The 21903-nt window shown below is 46.3% G+C and overlaps 1 long non-coding RNA gene across 1 annotated transcript; it reads left to right on the top strand.

Annotated features, from left to right (window-relative positions):
* The first annotated feature begins 88 nt into the window (after nt 1-88).
* Nucleotides 89-6031, top strand: LOC110261305 (uncharacterized). The gene is made up of 2 exons (XR_014806616.1): nt 89-475; nt 5496-6031. It is a non-coding gene; the product is annotated as an uncharacterized LOC110261305 (long non-coding RNA).
* The last annotated feature ends 15872 nt before the right edge of the window (nt 6032-21903 follow it).

Here is a 21903-nt window from a genome sequence, read left to right as displayed (position 1 = left end):
CGCTTCCGGAAAAAAGGCGCCTGCCGAGCGCCAGGGGCGGGGCTTCCGGGCGGGGCCTGCGCTGAGCGCTGCGGGCCGGAGGGTCCGGGGCGGGGGTGGCGGGGGAGGAGGGAGACCAGATGTGCGCGGGGGCGAGGGGCCCCGGCGCTGGCCGGGGAGCGCGCTTCTGCGGACTTTGAAACTGCTTTTGTTTGTTTTTCTTTCTTTCTTTCTTTTTTTTCCCCGCCGCACCTGCGGCATATGGAAATTCCCGCTCGGGGGCAGGGCGAATAAGAGCCGCAGCTGCGACCTACACCACAGCTGCGGCCGTGGGAGCCTTCCCCCCGCTGCGCCTGGCGGGCAGCCCAGGCAGCCTCGGAGAACAGCGACTCCCGGGCCCACTGCGCCTGGCCCGGGTCCCGCGCTGCGGCAGAGCCAGCCGGGATCCTTGCCTCGGCGGCGCCGCCGCACAACTCCTGCCACGGCTGCTTTTAAGGTAAAAAACTTCTACTTGTGTGGACCACTGATGTCATGGAATCTAAGACGTTTCCTCCTAAACAAGTTCAAACCGGTTTGAATTAAAAAGCTATTTTGGGAGTTCCTGCTGTGACGCAGTGGGTTGCCGCAGCTGTGGCATAGGTCGCAGCTGTGGCTTGGATTCAGTCCCTGGCTGGGAACTTCCATCTGCCGCGGGTGAGGCCATAAAAAAAAAAAAAAAAAAAAAAAAAAAAAAAGGCTATTTTGCCAGCAGTTTGCTCACACGTCCTGCTTCTGCGGCTCAAGCAATTCAGCGGTTGGGAACGTTGGTCCAGGTGGCTGCTCTGGGGCAGTGCCTGGCTGTGGGAACATTTTCTGCAATTAGAATTAATATAAGCCTGCTACGGAAACAAGAGCTGGAATTTTCTCTGTATCACAAAGTAGAATGAGAAATATGAAACCCTCCCTGGGTAGAACGGGTTATTTCATGCTGAAACCGTACAAAACAGCTTTTCCTTTCCCCGCCTCATTCAGCCATGGGGTGGGGGGCAAACGCAACAAGCTCTCAGTGCCAGAGACTCAAGAACAAAACCTGGGGTCTGACGCAGGAGAATGAAGCCATCTGATACTTTGTTATTAAACATCGCTTTAAAAATAGCAATAAAGGGGGGGGGCAGTTTCCTGGTGGCACAGCAAGTTAAGGATATCTCATTGTTCCTGCTGTGGCTCTGGTTGTGGCTGTGGCATGGGTTCAATCCCTGGTGGGGAGCGTAGGCACGCTGTGGGCATGGCCAAAAAAAAATAGCAGTGCATTTTAAAAAATTGCTGTGGATTGCAGTGGGTTTTTTTCTAAAGGGTTTTATTTACCTCTTAAGGTCACATTTTCCCCGAGTTATATTTCAGCGTCTCTGACGCATATCACTGTATGAGTTTAAGGTTTACAGCATAATGTTCTGACTTCTATGTATTGAAATGATTACTGCAATAAGTTTAGTGTCCAACATCGCATACAGACACAATAAAAAAGCAAAAAAAAATTTTTATCTAACTGCATAATTTTTTTAAAATACTTAGGAAAGGCATCTTATTGAAGAAAAGTAAATGCTTGAGAATGAAGATTGTAATATGGATACTTATATAGTATTTTTAATATAATTTTGATTTTAAGACAAAAATATTTTCTTCTGAACAATGAATTAAAAAGAAAAAATGGAAAACGATAATGGAAGAAAGAATTATTTCTTGTTTTCAGAACAGCACAGCTTTTTAAAATTAAAGTATAGCTGATTTACAATGTTGTGCCAATTTCTTCTAGAGAAGAGCTTAAAGTATTTTTTTCTTTTTATGGCTGCACCTGCAGCATATGGAAGTTGGGTTAGGTGTGGAATTGGAGCTGCTGAGGCCTGTGCCACCGCCATGGCAACGCCGGATCTGAGCCAAAGCTTGTGACAATGCAAGATCCTTAACCCACTGAGGGAGGCCAGTGCATCCTCACTGACACCTTGTCCGGTTCCTAACACGCTGAGCCACAAGAGGAACTCCTAGAATCACATAACTTTTTTTTTTTTTTTTTTTTTTTTTTGTCTTTTTGCTATTTCTTGGGCCGCTTCTGCGGCACATGGAGGTTCCCAGGCTAGGGGTCCAATCGGAGCTGTAGCCACCGGCCTACGCCAGAGCCACAGCAACACGGGATCCGAGCCGCATCTGCAACCTACACCACAGCTCACGGCAACGCCGGATCCCTAACCCACTGAGCAAGGGCAGGGACCGAACCCGCAACCTCATGGTTCCTAGTCGGATTCGTCAACCACTGCGCCATGACGGGAACTCCACATAACTTTAAAATAACATTTTATATGTTTACCTGCAATTGAATATATCCTGTATGTTCAAGGAAATACTTTTCCTGTCATAGATTAAAGAATACTTGATTTACATTATTGGGTTAATTTCAGGTATACTGTGAAGAGTTTCAGTTATATATGTATGTATGTTTTATATTATTTTCCTTTGTAGGTTATTAGAAGATAGGGAATATAGTTCCCTGTGCTATACAGTAGCTGTTTGATGTTTATCCATTTATTTTTTTATTTTATTTTATTTTATTTTTTGCTTTTTAGGGCTGCACTCACGGCATATGGAGATTCCCAGGCCGGGGGTCTAATAGGAGCTGTAGCCACTCGCCTACACCACAGCCACAGCAATGCCAGATCTGAGCCACATCTGTGACCTACACCACAGCTCACAGCAACACCGGATCCCTGACCCACTGAGCGAGGCCAGGGATGGAACCTGCATGCTCATGGATGCTAGTCAGATTCGTTTCCTCTGAGCCATGACGGGAACTCCCTGTATTGTTTTTTAGATTCCACATATAAGTGATATTATATGGTATTTGTCTTTGTCTGACTCACTTCACGTAGTAATCTCTAAATCCACCCATGTTGCTGCAGAAGGCATTATTGTTTTTCTTATGGCTGAGTAAGCTTTGTGTGTGTGTGTGTGTGTGTGTATCACATCTGTTAGGGGACACTAAGGTTGCTTCTATTTCTTGGATGTTGTAAATAGTGCCACTATAAACACTGGGGCACATGTATCTTTTTTTCTTTTTTTGTCTTTTGTCTTCTTAGGGCCGCACCCATGGCATAGGGAGGTTCCCAGGCTAGGGGTCTAATGGGAGCTACAGCTGCCAGCCTACACCACAGGCACAGCAACACCAGATCTGAGCCTCGCCTTCGACCTACACCACAGCTCACAGCAATGCCGGATCCTTAACCCACTGATCAAGGCCAGGGATCGAACCTACATCCTCATGGTTCCTAGTTGGATTCATTTCCACTGCGCCATGATGGAAACTCCATCTTTCTTTCTTTCCTTCTTTCTTTTTTAAATTTTATGACCACACCTCCAGCATTTGTAAGTACCCAGGCCAGGGACTGAAGCTGAACCACAGCTAAGACCTGTACCGCAGCTGCAGCAGTGTGGGACCCTTTAACCCACTGCATCACCAGGCCAGGATCAAACCTGTGCCTCAGCAGTGACCTGAGCCACTGCAGTCGGGATTCTTTACCCACGGGTCCACAGCAAGAACTCCCTCATGTATGCTCCTGAATTAGGGTTTTTGTCTCTTCCAGATATATGCCCAGGAGTGGGGCTGCTGGAACATAGGGTACCTCTGTTTGCTGTGTCCCGCGCCACAGCATCACCTCCAGCCAGTGCACTGACAAGGCTGGGTCCTCAGTGCTTGGCCCACAAGGGCACTCCCTGTTGTTAGTTTAAGTAACCTCCGTTCTCTTTTCCGTAATGGCTGCATTCCTTCCAAGAGCACAGAAGGATGCCCTTTTCTCCACACCCTTTCCAGCACTGACTACTTGTGGACGTTTTGATGATGGTCACTGTGAGAGAGGTGAGGTGATACCTCGTTGGGGTTTTCATTTTCGTTTCCCTAGTAACTGGTGATGTTGAGCATCTTTTCACGTGCCTATAGGCCATCTGTGTGTCTTCTCTGCAGTTACGTCTGTTTAGGTGCTCTGCCCATGTGTTGACCAGGCTGCTTGCTTTTTTTATATCAAGTCGTATGAAACGTTTATATGTTTGGGAGATTAAGCCCTTTGCAGTCGCATCGTTTGCAGATATTTTCTCCCAGTCCAAAGGTTGCCCTTTTTTTGGTCTTTTTTAGGGCTGCAGCCAGGGCAGGCGGAGGTTCCCAGGTTAGGGGTCCAACTGGAGCTGGACCTGCCGGCCTACACCAGAGCCACAGCAACTCGAGATCCGAGCCATGTCTGCGACCTCCACCACAGCTCACAGCAACGCCGGATCCTTAACCCACTGACCAAGGCCAGGGATCGAACCCACAACTTAATGTTTCCTAGTTGAATTCGTTAACCACGACGGGAACTCCCCCTTTTTATTTTCTTTATAGTTTCATTTGCTGTGCAAAAGCTTATAGGGTTGATCAGGTCCCATTTTTTATTTATTTTTATTTATTTTTAAATTTTATTTGTTTATTTATTCTGCTTTTTAGGGCCACACCTGTGACACAGGGAAGTTCCCAGGCTAGAGGTCAAATCATAGCTGCAGCTGCTGGCCTACACCACAGCCACGCGATGTGAGATCCGAGACGCTTCTGCGACCTACACCACAGCTCACGGCAATGCTGGATCCCCGACCCACACTGGGTAAGGCCAGGGTTCGAATGTGCATCCTCATGGATACTAGTCAGCTTGATTTCTACGTCTCCACATGAGGAACTCCTCGTTTTTGCTTTTATTTATTTTTTGCCTTAGGAGACTGTTCAGAGAAAATACTGCTATAATTTATGTTAGAGAATGTTTTGCCTGTGTTCTCTTCTAGGAGATTTGTGGTGTCCTGCCTTATAGTTAAGACTTTAATCCATTTGGAGTTTATTTTTGCGTGTGGTATGAGGGAGTGTTCTAACTTCCCTGATTTACATACAGCTGTTCAGGTTTTGCAACACCTGTCTTTTCTCCATTTTGTAGTCTTTCCTCCTTTGTCAATTGAACATAGGTGTGTGGGTTTGCCTCTGGGCTTTCGATTCTGTTCCAGTGAACTGTCTTTCTCTTTCTGTGCCAATATAATGCTGTTTTCTTTAATTGTTTTGTTTTTTGTCTTTTTTTTTCCCCCCAGGGCCGCACCAGTGGCACATGGAAGCTCCCAGGCTAGAGGTCCAATCTGAATCAGAGCTGCAGCTGCCAGCCTACACCACAGCCACAGCAACTCAGGATCTGAGCTGTAGCTGCGACCCACACCACAGCTCACGGCAACGCTGGATCCCCAACCCACTGAGCAAGGCCAGGGATCGAACCTGCATCCTCATGGATACCAGTCGGGTTCGTCAACCACCAAAGCCTCGGCAGGAACTCCCATAATGCTGTTTTGATTTCTGTAGCTTTGTACGACTCTCTGACACCTGGAAAGGTTATGCTTGTAGCTTCTTACTCCTTCCTCAGCATTGCTTTGGCATTTCTGAGTCTTCTGTGGTCCTATATAAATTTTACAATTATTTGTTCTGCCTTCAGGGGTCATGGAACAGGAAGCTCTACCACACTCTGGTTCATGAGGAACTTTGAAATGTTTGCTGAAAATGGCAATGAGGAACAAAGTTTTTCAGAAACATTCTAAGCTCATCCAGTGTGAGCTACCATTATACTACAGTTGAACTGACGCTGCAGTTCTAGGAGATGGTGTGTTAGAGTCACAAACACATCTCAGAGGCGAGACCCCCTCCCAGCCATCAGTCTTACCTAGCCTACGATCCTGGCAGGAAGAAGGCGTCGGATGACTATTTTGCTAAGTCAAAAGAGACTGTGAGGGGAGAAGGAAGAGATGCTCACATCTCCAACAGGGACTCCTCTAGGGGAGAAACTAAACCAGTGGAAAAAGTCACAGAGGCAGGAGGAATCATTCCTGAGAAATGAACTGCGTTTGTGGAGATAAACGACAGGCCCTAAACACCACCCTAAACCCTGACCGCTGTTAATATAGTTTAATGTAATCCTCACTGATGGTGGTGGTCTGTGTAGCATTTAATCTGATATTAAAGTTATTCCAGGAAGTTCCTGTTGTGGCTTTGCAGTAATGAGCCCAACTAGTGTATCCACAAGGATGCGGGCTCCTTTCCTGGCCTTGCTCAGTGGCTTAAGGATCTGGCATTGCTGTGAACTGGGGTGTAGGTTGCAGATGAGACTCAGACCTGGCATTGCTGATGTATGCCAGTGTGGCTCGGTTCCCACATTGCTGTAGCTCCAACCTGACCTCCTAGCCAGGGAACTTCCATGTGCCACAGGTTTGGCCCTAAAAGGCAAAAAAAAAAAAAAAAAAAAAAAAAAATTTGAGTTCCCGTTGTGGCTCAGTGGTAACAAACCCAACTAGTATACATGAGGATGTGGGTTCGATCCTTGGCCTTGCCCAGCAGGGTAGGTATCTGAGGTTGCCATGAGCTATGGTGTAGGTCACAGATGCAGTTGGATCCGGCGTGGCTGTGACTGTGGCGTAGGTCAGCAGCTGCAGCCCCGATTCAACCCCTACCCCGGGGAACTTCCATATGCCACAGGTGCAGCCCCAAAAAATGATGAGAAGAAAAAACAAACAAATAAATAAGAGGCATGAATAAATGTTTAACATTGAATTCACTGAACGTAATACTTCTACCAGACAGGGTTATGAAACTTTATAAGTGGAATTGGATTCTTTACTGAAAAAAAGAGATTACACATAATTCAAATTAAGTTTAGGATAGCCTAGTTTCAAACAGACTGACAAAACATTCAAATTGGAAGAACTTACATGAGCTCTCAAAAAAAGTGCTTTTCCACCATGACTGCAAAGAACATACCAATTAACAGTAAATAGACAGGAGTTCCCGATATGGCTCAGCGGTAACAAGCTCGACCAGTATCCATGAGGATGCAGGTTCGATCCCTGGCCTCACTCAGTGGGTTAAGGATCTGGACTTCACGTGAGCTGTGGTGTAGGTCACAGATGCAGCTCGGATCCCATGTGGCTGTGGTGGAGGCCGGCAGCTGTACCTCTGATGCGACCCCTAGCCTGGGAACTCCATGTGCCGTGGCTGCGGCCGTAAAAAGATTAAAAAAAAAACCACAACGTAAATACACAAATACCTGGCATTTGGAGAGACAAATTCCAGGGAGATGCAAGAGGAAGTGAGCCATATGACTCGTGAGGTTATGCAGGCATCCTTCCTGGACATGGCTTCTGTGCGTGATGATTTAGGGCAGGTCCCGTGAAACTTGTTCAGTTGGTGAAAGGGGGTGACTTTTCCTATGTGAGTAGTGAGGAAGGTGCAGGGACAGGGGAAGGGGTGCCTCAGAAGCGCAGGAGAACAATTTAAATATGCAAGCAAAAGAGACCACGAAAGAAGCAGCAGGATGGAGAAGGGGCCTGAGAGGACCACAAGGGATCATCAGTAATCACCACGGGGCGGCACAGCTCGACGGCATACACGTGAGAGTGAAACCGCACGAGGCAACTAAAAGACTGCGGGTAAAGAAAAGCACGACGCGTACCTGACTCACTCTGTTGTATATTGGAAATTATCGCAGCAGTGTAAATCAACTATGCTTCAATGAAACTTTAAGAAATGGGGGGAAAAAAAAAGAATTGGCTGTTTAGCAAGTAACGTACTACTCTTCCTCGTTTTTTTTTTTTTTTTTTTTGGCTATAGCGTGCAGTGGCTTGATGTGGGATCTCAGTCCCCAGACCAGGGATCAAACCCAGACAGCAATGGTGAAAGTGCCGATTCCTAACCACCAGGCCATCAGGGAGCTCGCTTCAATTTGGATATATATATTTTTTAATTTATTTTTTCTGCGTTTTAGGGCCGCACCCAAGGCATATGGAAGTTCCCAGCGAGGGGGCCTACACCACAGCCACATGGGATCCAAGCTGTACCTGTGGCCTACACCACAGCTCACAGCTCTGTCGGATCTGAGCAAGGCCAGAGATGGAACTCGCATCCTCATGGATACTAGCTGGGTTCATTATCACTGAGCCACAGTGGGAACTCCGGGATTCCATTTTTAACTATGGGAATTATACTAAGAGGATGGGACAGAAACTAAAGAGATTTTATTTTATTTATTTTGCTTTTTAGGGCCACACTTGCAGCATACGGGAGTTCCCAAGCTAGAGGCTGAATCGGAGCTGTAGCTGCAAGCCTACACCATAGCCACAGCAACGTGAGATCCCAGTTGCACCTGCGACCTGCACCACAGCTCACTGTCCTCAGAGTTCCTGTCATTGGCTCAGTGGTGATGAACCTGACTAGTATCCATGAGTACCAGGGTTCGATCCCAGGTCTCACTCAGTGGGTTAAGCTGTGATGTAGCTCGCAGATGCGGCTCGGATACAGCATTGCTGTGGCTGTGATGCTGGCTGGTGGCTGTAGCTCCAATTTGACCCCTACCCTGGGAACCTCCATATGCCTCAGGTGCAGCTGTAAAAAGACCAAAAAAAAAAAAAAAGAAGAACCTGTGTCCTCATGGATACTAGGTGGGTTCATTACCACTGAGCCACAACGGGAACACCCCAGAAAATATTTTAAAAAGGGAGTTCCTTGCCAGCCTAGCAGGTTAAGGATCCAGCATTATCACTGCAGTGGCTTGGGTCACTGCTTTGGCATGGGTTCGATCCCTGGCCTGGGAACTTCCATATGGTGTGGGCAAGCTCTGCCCTCCCTCCCAAAAAAGTGGGCAGACCATGTGAAGAAAGGCCATTCTGAAACTCCTGATGCTACATCATGAAGCTTTTCATGCCTGAGTCACCATGGCTTTGAATGACTAAATGAGGCAGATGATCCCAAGAGGCAAACAGCAATAATGAAAAGACAGCAGATCTGAACTTTTGGAAGGAAGTTAATCTCACTCACAGAGAGCAGGTTCCAGTAGGTCTCCAGCATCACGTCCCTGTACAAGGCCCTCTGAGCAGGGTCCAGGCAGGCCCACTCCTCCCGAGAGAACTCGATGGCCACATCATTCAGTGCCATCTGTCCCTTAAATACAAACACATTTCCCAAGTGTGAAGGAGTTTGTGTATTCCACCAATAAAACACTGCTTCAAAATTAGAAAAGTTATTACTATTATACCTTAATTTAACAGATTAAAAAATTATTACAGGACTTCCCCTCCTGGCGCAGTGGAAACGAATCCGACTAGGAACCATGAGGTTGCAGGTTCAATCCCTGGCCTCGCTCAGTGGGTTAAGGATCTGGCATTGCTGTGAGCTGTGGTGTAGGTCGCAAACGCAGCTCGGATCCTGCGTTGCTGTGGCTCTGCAGCTCTGATTAGACCTCTAGCCTGGGAACAGCCATATGCCGTGGGGGCGGACCTAAAATATAAAAAGAAAAAAAGACAAAAAAAATTATTACAATGGTAAAGTTAAAAACTTATTGGAACATTAAAAAATCACTAAGAAATACTGTAATTAAGCAAGAACATTTCACCGAACATCAGGGTCAGAGAGAAACTCTCGATGCCTTCCCTTTGACATTACAGTACAGATAGAGGGGTGGCTGGGGCTCCTGCCTCTCACCACTGTGCCCTGTGCAGGGACAGCCAGAGGACATGACGGGAGTGAAAGAGAGCCAGTCAGACACAAAGCAGTGTCAGAGAGTCGGAACTGCTGACATTCGAAGATCTAAGGACATGGAAAAGCTAAACGTGAAAAGGTGAAGAAACATATTACACCCTAAAGAAAGCGGAGATAGGAGTTCCCATCTTGGCGCAGTGGTTAACGAATCTGACTAGGAACCATGGGGTTGCGGGTTCGATCCCTGGCCTCGCTCAGTGGGTTAAGGATCCAGCCTTGCCATGAGCTGTGGTCTAGGTCGCAGACACGGCTCAGATCTGGCATTGCTGTGGGTGTGGTATAGGCCAGCACCTACAGTTCCAATTGGACCCCTAGCCTGGTAACCTCCATGTGATGCGGGTGTGGCCTTAAAAAGACAAAAGACAAAAAAAAAGCAGAGATGACTTCATATTATCAGTCAAAAAATCTAAGGGGATGGAGTTCCCGTCGTGACACAGTGGGAACGAACCTGACCGGTATCCATGAGGATGCGGGTGTGGTCCCTGGCCTCGCTCAGTCCATCAGTGATGTGGCGTTGCCGTGAGTTGTGGTGTAGGTCACAGATGTAGCTCGGATCCCATGTGGCTGTGGCTGTGGCACAGGCCGGCAGCTGCAGCTCTGAATTGGAGCAATTCAACCCCTAGCCTGGGAACTTTCGTATGCTGCTGGTGCGGCCCTAAAAAAAAAAAAAAGAAGAAAAAAAAAATCTAAGGAGGAAAAAACCGACATGAGAGAGAAAGGACATTATACAATCATAAAAGGGTCAATTCGCCAAGAAGAGAGAACAATTACAAATAGGTATACATCTAGCATACAGTAGGTAGCAAAGAGTAACAGAAAAGGTAGCAAGCTAACAGAAATGAGAGAAAAACAGCAGTATAGCTAATTGTGTAAGACTTCAACACCCCATTTTACGTCTGTCTGGAAGTGAGGACCAAAAGGAAACCGATCACTTAAACAATACTGTAGGCCCATTGTACCAAACAGATCACCCCCCACACAAGAGCAGAAAACAAATGCTGCTTGTGAACACGTGAAATATTCTCCAGGACACACCACATGTCAGGCTGCAAAACAAGTCTTAGCATTTAAGAAGCCTGAGATCGTAAAAAAAAAAAAACTCTATACACAATGAAATCAAACTTCAGATAATTAGCATAAGGAAAACATAAAAATTCCAAAAAGGTAAAAATTAAGCAATGCATTCTTGTATTTTCTTCCCCCCCGGGCCACACCCACGACATGCAGATGTTCCTGGGCCAGGGACTGAAAATGCGCCACAGCCGTGACTCGAGCCACCTCAGTGACAATGCCAAATACTGCACTGCACCACCAGAGAACGCCAACAATTCAGTCTTAACAACCACTATGTGAAGGAAATGACAAGGAAACTTTACATATCTAAGTGAAAATAATACAACATACTCAAAATTGTAACATACAGTTAAAACTACACAAAAAGGAAGTCTACGCAGCTAAATTCTTACAACAAAAAATGCGAACACGGATGAGAAATATATTTATTCAATACCTGGAAGTAGAAACAAAAAAACTAAACCAATTTCGTGGAAAGAAAAAGGTGAAAGGAACTCCCTGGTGGTCTTGTGGTTAGGATTTGTAAGGTTCACTGCTGTGGCCCAGGTTCAATCCCTAGTCTGGGAACGAAGACCCCACATCAAGACACTTCGTGGCTGAAAAAAGCAAAGAAAGAAGAAAAAGATTGAGGAAAAATTAGATGAGAGAGAAATGAAACAATATAGGAAAATGAAATAAAGGTCAACAAACCAAGTGGTTTTTGATTGTAATTTGCAGTAATTACGACCAATTCTGGCTGCAAAGTTTCATAACCCTGGTGGAAGTATTACTTTTGGTGAATTCAATGTTAAACATTTATTCATGCCTTTTATTTATTTGTTTTTTCTTTTTGTCTTTTTTTAGGGCCACACCTGTGGCATATGGAAGTTCCTGGGGTAGGGGTTGAATTGGAGCTGTAGCTACCATCCTACACCACGGCAACGCGGGATCTGAGCCACATCGGCATAGGTTGGCAACACCAGATCCTTAACGCACAGTTAGGCAGATTGTTTTCACTGAGCCATGACGGGAATGCCCAGAAATGTTTTTTATTTTTTATTTTTATTTTTTTGGTTCTTTTCTAGGGCCACACCCGTGGCATATGGTGGTTCCCAGGCTAGGGGTCTAGTTGGAGCTGTAGCCGCCCGCCTACACCAGAGCCACAGCAACCCTGGATCCAAGCCGTGTCTGTGACCTCTCGGCAACACTGGATCCTTAACCCACTGAGTGAGGCCAGGGATCGAACCCGCAACCTCATGGTTCCTAGTTGGATTTGTTAACCACTGAGCCGTGACAGGAACTCCCAGAAATGTTTTTTAAACATTATAACAGAATAAAGGGGGAAAAAAACAGCCATTCTCTTCAATTCATGCAGAATTAAAGCACTTGACAAAATTCAGTAACCATTCAAGATAAAAGCCCTCAAAAAATAGAAACAGTAAACTACTTCAATGTAAAAATATGAAAAGAACTCAACTACCATTATATTCTGTGATCAAAGGTCTTCCTCTCAGATCAGGAAAAGAAAAGGATGTATGCTGTCTGCACCACATTCAACAAAGGACGGAAAGTCCTACCAAGCCATCAACCAAAAGAATAGGAGTTCCCTGGTGGCTAAGCAGTTAAGGATCCAGCATTGTCACTGCTGTGGCGCTGTCCCTGGCCCCCAGAACTTCCATATCTCACAGGTATGGAAAAACAAAACCAAAACCAAAACATGAAAACAAATGAATTGGAGTTCCTGTTGTGGGTAAGTGGTAATGAACCTGACTAGTATCCATGAGGATGAGGGTTCGATCCTGGCCCAGCTCAGTGGGTTAAGGATCTGGGGTTGGTGTGAATTGCAGTGTAGGTCGCAGATGTGTCTCAGATCTGGCATTGCTTTGGCTGTGGCATAGGCCAGTGGCTGTAGCTCTGATTCAACCCCTAGCCTGGGCATCTCCATATGCCATGGGTGTGGACCTATAAAGACAAAAATAAAAGAACCCAGCTAGTATCCATGAGGATGCAGGTGTGATCCCTGGCCTCCTTTAGTGGGTTAAAGGATCTGGCATTGAAATGAGCTTCAGTGTAGGCTGCAAATGAGGTTCAGATCTGGCGTGGCTGTGTTTGTGGTATAGGCTGGCAGCTGCAGCTCCAATTTGACCCCTAGCCTGGGAGCTTCCTTATGTGACAGGTGTGGCGATTAAAAAAATTTAAAAAAACCCTGCTGACCAATAGCACTGACACCCTATCTCCAATCCATGGGTGACAAGCCCTGCCCAAGACGGCATCCTGTGGTAGTTCAGGCGAGTTAGCGAGTCCAAACAATGGCATTTCAGGAAGTCAGACTGATAATTAAATGAGAATATGACTTTACCTGAGAAAGAGCCATTCCTGACTCCATTTCCTTCGTATTCCTCCTCTTCAGGGCTTCTTCTTCAGGCTAAGAAAGTCTTCTGAAGTCAATCTTCAAAGTTTTGAAGTTAAACAGATGCTTTTTAATGCTGAGAATCACTTCTAAGCCCACACTCTGTCCCTGCTACAATCCTTTCCTCCCCACGCTACGGCACCCCACGTGGCTATGCTTCCTACTTGCTCTTTCTTCCTCTGCTCTTCCAGGCACTAGTTTTTTGTTTTTGTTTTTAAAATTTTTAAAGTTTTATTGACATAGGAGTTCCCGTCATGGTGCAGCGGAAACGAATCCGACTAGGAACCATGAGGTTGCGGGTTCGATCCCTGGCCTCGCTCAGTGGGTTAAGGATCTGGCGTTGCTGATCCCTGGCCTCGCTCAGTGGGTTAAGGATCTGGCGTTCCTGTGAGCTGTGGTGTAGGTTGCAGACACGGGGTGAGGGAAGGGCTGACTGCGCAGGAGAGGCCTCTGGGGCAGAAGAACTGGCCTGAGGAGCTGCCAGGACAGAGCGGCTGGAGAGAGGGTGTCTCAGGAGAGGGCGGGCTCCAGAATGCCTGGACAAGCTGTCCAGGTGGTGAGGGGGCATGAGCTGGGGGGTTTGGATCCACCTCACACAAGAGGACTTTACATGAGGCTGACATAGGAGGCTGGAGGGAGGGGGGGTCAGTAAAGGGGTTTAAGGAGAAGGAAAGGCTCTAAGTGAAAGTTTGGCAAGGCTGTGCCATCCTAAAGAGAGCAGGGTGACTGTGTTATCTCAGATAAAGCCAAAAATGGACACAAGAGACAAAGGATATTCCATAATGATAAAAGTCAATTCAGCTAGAAGATATGACCATTATAAAGACAGATACATCTAGCACTGGAACTCCCCCCAAAATGAAGCAAACATCGACAAAAAGAAAAATAGACAGAATAATATTAGTATGATAATTCAATTCTCTAGTTTTATATACCCGTGGAAATAAAAGATCAATAAGGAGGAAAGACGGAAATAGGTATTCCTCCAAAGAAGACATATGGATGGCCAACAGGTACATGAAAAAATGCTCAACATCACTGATAATTAAGAGAAATGCAAATCAAAACTGCTATGAGGTACCACCTCTCACTGGTCAGAATGGCTGTCATTAATAAGTCTACCAAATAACAAATGCCGGAGAGGGTGGAGAAAAGGGAACGCTCCTACGCTGTTGACAGGAATGTAAATTGGTAAAATCACTATGGAGGTTCCTCAGAAAATTAAATACAGAACTACCATATGACCCAGAAATCCCACTCCTGGGCATATATCTGGCCAAAACTACAATTCAAAAGGATACATGTACCCATGTGTTCCTAGCAGTACGGTGCACAATAGCAAAGACATGGAAGCAATCTAAATATCCATCAGCAGGTGAATGGATTAAGAAGATGTGGTACAGGAGTTCCCGTTGTGGCTCAGTGGTTAACAAATCCGACAAGGAACCATGAGGTTGTGGGTTGGATCCCTGGCCTCGCTCAGTGGGTTAAGGATCCTGCGTTGCCATGAGCTGTGGTGTAGGTCGCAGACTCTACTCAGATCTGGCGTTGCTGTGGCTGTGGTGTAGGCCAGCAGCTATAGCTCCGATTCGACCTCCATATGCTGCAGGTGCGGCGCTAGAAAAGGCAAAGAAAAAAAAAAAAAAAAGAAGAAGAAGAGGATGTGGTACATATGTGCAATTGAATACCACTAAATCATAATGAAATAGGAGTTCCTGTTGTGGCTCAGTGGAAACGAATCTGATTAGCATCCATGAGGACGCAGGTTTGGTCCCTGGCCTTGCTCAGTGGGTTAAGGATCCAGTGTTGCCCTGAGCTGTGGTATAGGTCACAGATGCAGCTCAGATCTGGCGTTGCGGTGGCTGTGGCATAGGCCAGCGGTTACAGCTCTGATTTGACCCCTAGCCTGGGACCCTCCATATGTCATGTGTGGGGCCCTAAAAAGACAAAAAAAAAAAAAATGAATGCCATTTGCAACAACATGAATGCAACTAGAGAGTCTCATACTAAGTCAAGTAAGTCAGAAAGAGAAAGACAGACACCATGTAATATCACTTATATGTGGAATCTAAAATATGACACAAATGCACCTATCTACAAAATAGCAACATTCTATCCACCATGAATAATTTCAAAACAAAGTTAGAAAACAATCCTATTTACTATAACATCAAAAGGGACAGAGTATGAAAAATGAGCCTGGGAGAGTGTGAATGTACAGGTGTCAGGCAGGATACTTCAGAGTCAGACAAGATTAGCGAGGCTAAAGAGGGCAGTTCAAGGAGAATCCAATGAGAATGTGATTTTACTGAGAAAGAGCCCTTCCTGACACCTCTATTTCCTCTCCCTCCTCTTCCAGGCTTCTTCCTCAAGCTAAGTGAGTCTTTGAAATCAGTCCTTCAACTCGGTGTTTAATGTTTAGGATTAACATGCCCCCTTCCGGAGCCACAACCACACACACAGGGGAGAGCTCACCATGTGGAAGAGACAGGCCTCTGCTGGCCACGGTCCCAGGAGGGACTCAGGACAGGAAACTCCCACACAGAGACCAAGAGGGGAGGGTGCCCACACTCTCTTGAGATCATGCTCCCCTCCTGGTGAGGCCCTCACCCACACTGCAGCCGTGGGCACCTCAGCTGGACCCCACAACCCCCTGCAGGTCACAGACCAGCCCTGCTCCATCCCCCGTGCAGAGCAGAGCCCCCGCCCCCTCAGCCCAGATCTCAGCCCTCAGGATTGGGAGGAGGCAGAGCCTTGCTGCTCAAGGATGGATCCGGACTGGAATCACCCGGAGGACCTTAAACATTATTAAGGTTGGACCCCACACTGGCTATAGGAAGAGAAATTGCTGGTCAGAAGGCACAGAAGGTGTATATGCAAAACCTGTCATCAGTCTAATATGAAGCCTGGGTTGAGCACAGCTCAGAGGAGGCAAGTTGGCACACCTCCCACTTTCTTTTTCTTTTCTAGCTTTACAGAGGTATAATTAATGAAAAACAATGGTGTACATATGAGGCATACAATGTGATTATTTGACACCTGTATATACACTGTGTTATTATTTATTTTAATTTTTTTCCCACTGTACAACCAAGTTACTCTTACATGTATACATTTTTTCCCACCCTTTGTTCTGTTGCAATATAAGTATCTAGACAGTTCTCATACACTGTGTCGTAATCACAGTAATTTACACTTCCATCAGCTTACAACTACCATCTAATTTTTGTGTGCTAAGAACACTTAAGTGTTACACACTCAGCAAATTCCAGGTATACAGAAACATAGTATGACTAATTACAGTCAGCACAATGCATTTTGTTTTTTTTTTTTTTAATTTTCAGGGCTGCACCCAAGGCATATGGAAGTTCCCAGGCTAGAGGTCGATGGGAGCTGCAGCTGCCAGCCTACACCTGGGCTGCAGGTCACTGTGGGGTTGCTGGCTCTCTGATTCTTGGAACAGCCTTGAAACTTAATGGTCCCTCTCAAGTTCTGTCCACAGACACATAACCTAGCAGAATTGCCCTGATGAAAACCTTCTGCCATTTGAAGCGTAATAATTTCCCATCTGGACTCAAATGACCTTACAAACTCTCATGGAATCCAACACAGTCTTGCTAAAACCCCTTATGATCCACTAATCCTGCTAGGAAATATAAGAAAGTATTCCAAATTCTTCTTCTTCTTCTTTTTTTTTTTTTTTTGCTTTTTAGGGCCACACCCATGGCATATGGAAGTTCCCAGGCTAGGGGTCCAATTGGAGCTACAGCTGCTGGCCTACACCACAGCCACAGCAACATCACATCCGAGCCACATGTGTGACCTACACCACAGCTCATGGCAACGCCAGATCCTTAACCCACTGAGTGAGGCCAGGGATTGAACCTGAGACCTCATGGTTCCTAGTTGGATTCGTTTCCACTGTGCCATGATGGGCACTCCACTCCAAATTCTAACAAATCATGCTAGAGGGAAAAATACATATGAAGACACTCCAGGGAACACTAGACAAAAAACACCATTATTTATATTCCCAGGGACCACACACAAATACTGTCACCTCAAAAAACTACATATAGCCATCTTCATTAGCATAGTGGTGAGTATCCCTTCCTCTTGAAAAGCTATGTATAAAAGAAAGCTGTTTCCACTTGTACACATACCACAGTAAGAACCCAACATTTCCCAAAGAATCACTCCAAATTATTGTTCATAGTACACCTGAAACCTTCTTTATCTGCAACACAAAATACTAGAAAATACCAAAGGGAACCCACAAAACAATCTCTGAAATTTTCCCTGTATTACTCTAAGGTTTGCACTCTCAAAAGACATAAGTGACCATTCACTTGGATCCAGTTACCCTTGTACTACCTGCACTATTGTGTTTCCATTTCATTCTCCTTAGCTCCCTAGTTCGTCTGTCTCTCTCTTTTGTTCCCCTCTGCTCTACTGCTGTTTCTGCCCTATTTCTTCCCTGCCCCAATCTGCAACTTGTTCCCCCTCCTAATGCTCTTTCCCCATCTTCCTGATTGTCCTAAAAATCCATATATTTGTGCCTCTTTTTTCAACTCTCCTCGCTCTCTGGCCTCCAGCTCACAGCCCTTCTCTCCCTGTTACACTCTTTCCCTCTCCACTCTCTGGGGCCCCAGGAGGCTATGCGTCCATACTGCTCTCTTTTCCTCTGCTCTTCCAGTCACTGGATTTCCTTTCTTGCTGTCTCAGCATCGCCATGCTATGAAGGCCCTGGTTCTGCCTCTTTTGTCCTCTCCCCAGTCTCCCCTTGTGAAGTGCCTCACCAATGACGAACCCCCTCCTACCGCTGGTCCAGCGCTCCCTCTAAGTTGCTCTCCAGTACCTGGAGATCCAGCTTTTTTATTTACTTCTACATTTTATTCGTCTGCTACTTTCAAAGGTAAATCTATTTCATTTCACGTCTCGTGTTAAGTGCCTCGCTTCCTCTAAGTCCCCATCGGTTCTCCCTTGGTCTTTTCTCCTTTTCAGTTTTTGCATTTCTCAGTCTCTGCTTCCCCTGATCCCCCTCGCCCACGTATTTACAGAGATGCCGATTGAAAAGGATGTCCGGGAGTTCCCGTCTTGGTGCAGCGGAAATGAATCCGCCTAGGAACCATGAGGTTGAGGGTTCGACCCCTGGCCTCGCTCAGTGGGTTAAAGATCTGGCGTTGCTGTGAGCTGTGGTGTAGGCTGGCAGCTGTAGCTCTGATTCGATGGCCTGGGAACCTCCATATGCCGTGGATGCGGCCCTAAAAAGGCAAAAGAAAAAAAGAAAAGGATGTCCGCCTACCAGAAAAGAACATTTTCCAAAGGGGTGAAATTTGGGACATTAGAACACCGGGTGTCACACGAGGGCCGAGGTCGCCTCCCCCGCCGCGGGGTGCGGGGAAGGGCTGACTGCTTAAGGGAGGCCTGCGGGACAGAAGGACCGGCCTGAGGAACCGCGAGGACAGAGGGGCTGCAGGGAGGGTGTCTCAGGAGAGGGCGGGCTCCCGAATCCCAGGACCAGGGCGAGGACGCGGCCTCTCCGGGCGGCCGGCACTGCCCAGAGGCCCAAGAAACTTCCACTGCGAAGGAGAAACATAGCAGCAATACCTCCTCTCCGCGCTCCACTTCCGGTTCCGTTAGCGTTAGAGATCCAACTTCCGGGGCGGGGCCTGGGCGGGGCGCTACAGATGAGGGGCGGAGCGAGGAGGGAGCCTGGTCTACGGATTGAGGACCGGGAGAGCAGGGCAGGGGGCGGAAGCATAGGATGCTCCCCAGTATTTTGAAATTAATCCCAATATGTTGCTGTCTGGAACCGTTTTGAGTAAAAATGTAATAGTTGTGTGGACCACTTATGTTAAAAGCTAAGATGTTTCCACCTAACAAGTTAAGTTTCAATAAATGGTATTTGTTTTGGGGTCTGCACCTGAGGCACATGGAATCTCCCTGGCTAGGGGGTCTAATTGGAGCTGCAGCTGCTGACCTAAACCACAGCCACAGCAACATGAGACCCAAGCCGCATCTGCGACCTACACCACAACTCACTGCAATACCGAATCCTTAACCCACTGAGCGGGGCCAGGGATCGAAACTGCATCCTCATGGATCCTAGTCGGGGTCGTTACCATGATCCACGAAGGGAATTCCAATAAAAGGTGCTTTTGTCAGTAGGTTGCTAGCAAGTCCTGCTTGTGAGGCTCAAACAATGCAGTGTTTGGGAACGTGGTCTCCAAGTGGCTGCTGTCAGCAGTGGTTGGATCAGGGAAAACTTCCTGCAGTTAAAATTTAACCCAGCTTAAGGAAAAGAGCTGGATGTGTCTCTGTATTACACACTAGAATGACAAATGCAAAACTCTCCCTGGGTAGAGTGTGCCATTTCATGCTGACAAATTACAGAACACCATTTATTTTCTATTTCTCATTCAGCCAAGAGGCCAACTCAACACACATTCAGTTCCAGAGACTCAGGGACAACACCGGGGGTCTGAGACTGGAGAGCTAAGGCATGTGTTAATTTCCATCACTAACCATTGCTTTAAAAAATGCAATACATGTTTAAAAAAGTTATAAATTGCGTTGTTCTTTCTTTTGCTATCATTGTGACTTTTTTTCCTTTTTTTGGTCTTTTTAGGGCCCCACCTGCATCATATGGAGTTCCCAGCCTAGGGGTCCAATCAGAGCTGTAGCCGCTGCCAGCCTACTCCAGAGCCACATCAATGTGGGATCCAAGCGGAGTCTGCAACCTACACCACTGCTCATGGCAATGCCGGATCCTTGACCCACTGAGCAACGCCAAGGATCAAACCCACGTCCTCATGGATGATAGTAGGGTTTGTTAACCACTGAGCCACAATGGTAACTCATTTTGACTCTGATTTTATTTATTTTATTTATTATTATTTTTTGTCTTTTTGCCAATTCTTGGGCCGCTCTCGCAGCATATGGAGGTTCCCAGGGCTAGGGGTCGAATTGGAGCTGTAGCCACCAGCCTACAGCAACTCGGGGTCTGAGCCACGTCTGCGACCTACACCACAGCTCATGGCAACGCCTGATCCTTAACCCACTGAGCAAGGCCAGGGATCCAACCCACAACCTCATGGTTCCTTGTTGGATTCGTTAACCCCTGAGCCACGACGGGAACTCCTCATTTTGACTTTTAAAACCTCATCCACCCACCCTTGTTTTGTTGGGATGTGCTTGACATAATCACTGTATGACTTTAAGTTGTACAGCATGATGTTTTCAATTTCACATATTGAAATAATTATCTGAGTAAGTTTAGTAAGCACCCATCATCTCTATTATAATCTCGGAAAAAAGATCAAACTCTGGGGAGTTCCCTGGTGGTCTAGTGGTTAGGACTCATCACTGCTGAGGCCTGCGTTCAATCTTCGGTCTGGTGCATCAAGCTTATGTATGTACGCTGCAGCCAAAAACAAAACAAAACAAAACAAACTTCCAGCGATATATAATCTGTTCTTAACATCTTTTCCCTTTTCTCCGTTCTTGATGTGGAAATGTGAAATTGAAAAATTCATATGTCTTATTAAAATGATGGTGGCCACTTAACATGAGCAGCTAAAGTTTGGGCAAACCATGTGAGATCAAAGTTTCCATCAAAACCAGACAAAATCTAAAAATGAAAAATGTTCTGCTCTCAACCTTCATCCTTCTTAGACATTAAACAGCCTTGGTGCTCAGAAGGAAAGTGAACAACAAGTATCCATGGAGGAATTAGGGGCAGGGGACCCAATGCACCGCATTCAGCACCCTCCAGACTTCCTCTTATGAGAAAAAGATAAACTTCCTTCTTTTCAGTCATTGATTTACAGGTGGTCCGTGACTCACAAATAAAAAATGTGCTATCTGACAAAGAGGATTTTAAATTTGTGATGCGAATACAATGAACCCTCTCAGAATCCTGAACTGAAATGGTTGTGGCAGGAGTTCCCGAACCTATTATCCATGAAGTAGCAGGTTCGATCCCTGGCCTTTCTCAGTGGGTTCAGGATCCGGTGTTGCCGCAAGCTGCAGTGTAGGTTGCCGATGGTGCTCAGATCCAGCGTTGCCTTGGCTGTGGCTTAGGCAGCTGTACCTTCAACTGGACCCCTAGCCTGGGAACTTCCATATGCTGCAGGGGTGGCCATAAATTGAAAAAATAGAAAATAAATATTTGTGGCATTAAACAACTTTATGAAAACACCCCTTCATTGACAACTTAGATCTATTTAGCACATGTTTCCTAAAATTAACACTGTGTGAACGTGGTTTTTGGTTTTGTTTTGTTTTTTCTTTTTCAGGGCCACACCCATGGCATTTGGAGGTTCCCAGGCTAGGGGTCTAATTGGAGCTGTAGCTGTCTGCCTACTCCACAGCCACATTAATGCAGGATCCGAGCCGCATCTGCAACCCACACCACAGCTCATGGCAACGCCGGATCCTTAACACACTGAGCAAGGCCAGGGATTGAACCCACAACCTAATGATTCCTAGTCGGATTTGTTAACCACTGAGCCACGATGGGAACTCCAACAGAGTGTGAACATGCTAGTTCCACATGAAACTCAGCTTGAGAATGTATGCCAAATGTTTAGAACATTAAGTTGTAATGTTACAGGACTAGGAAATCCCATGCCACAGATATAATCACATATTTGCATGAACGTTTTATCTAGTGATCCAGGAGGCTATGCATTTCAGCATGCAACTTGGGTAGAATCAGGACAAGTGATATCAAGATTTTTAATATTGTGACAGTAAAATCAGCCCATGAGGGATTTTTTTGTGGGACAGACACAGAGCAATGAAACACGAGGAGGAAACCAGAATGAGCCCCACACAATTAAAGTTAACATTT

The sequence above is a fragment of the Sus scrofa genome, chromosome 6, assembly GCF_054392235.1.
Source record: "Sus scrofa isolate SSC_HxYL_T2T_F1_AM1 chromosome 6, Sscrofa_HxYL_maternal_Yorkshire_Landrace_v2.0, whole genome shotgun sequence".
NCBI lineage: Eukaryota > Metazoa > Chordata > Mammalia > Artiodactyla > Suidae > Sus > Sus scrofa.
The sequence above is the reverse complement of the archived record's forward strand: the minus strand, read 5'-3'. Positions and strand labels throughout refer to the sequence as shown.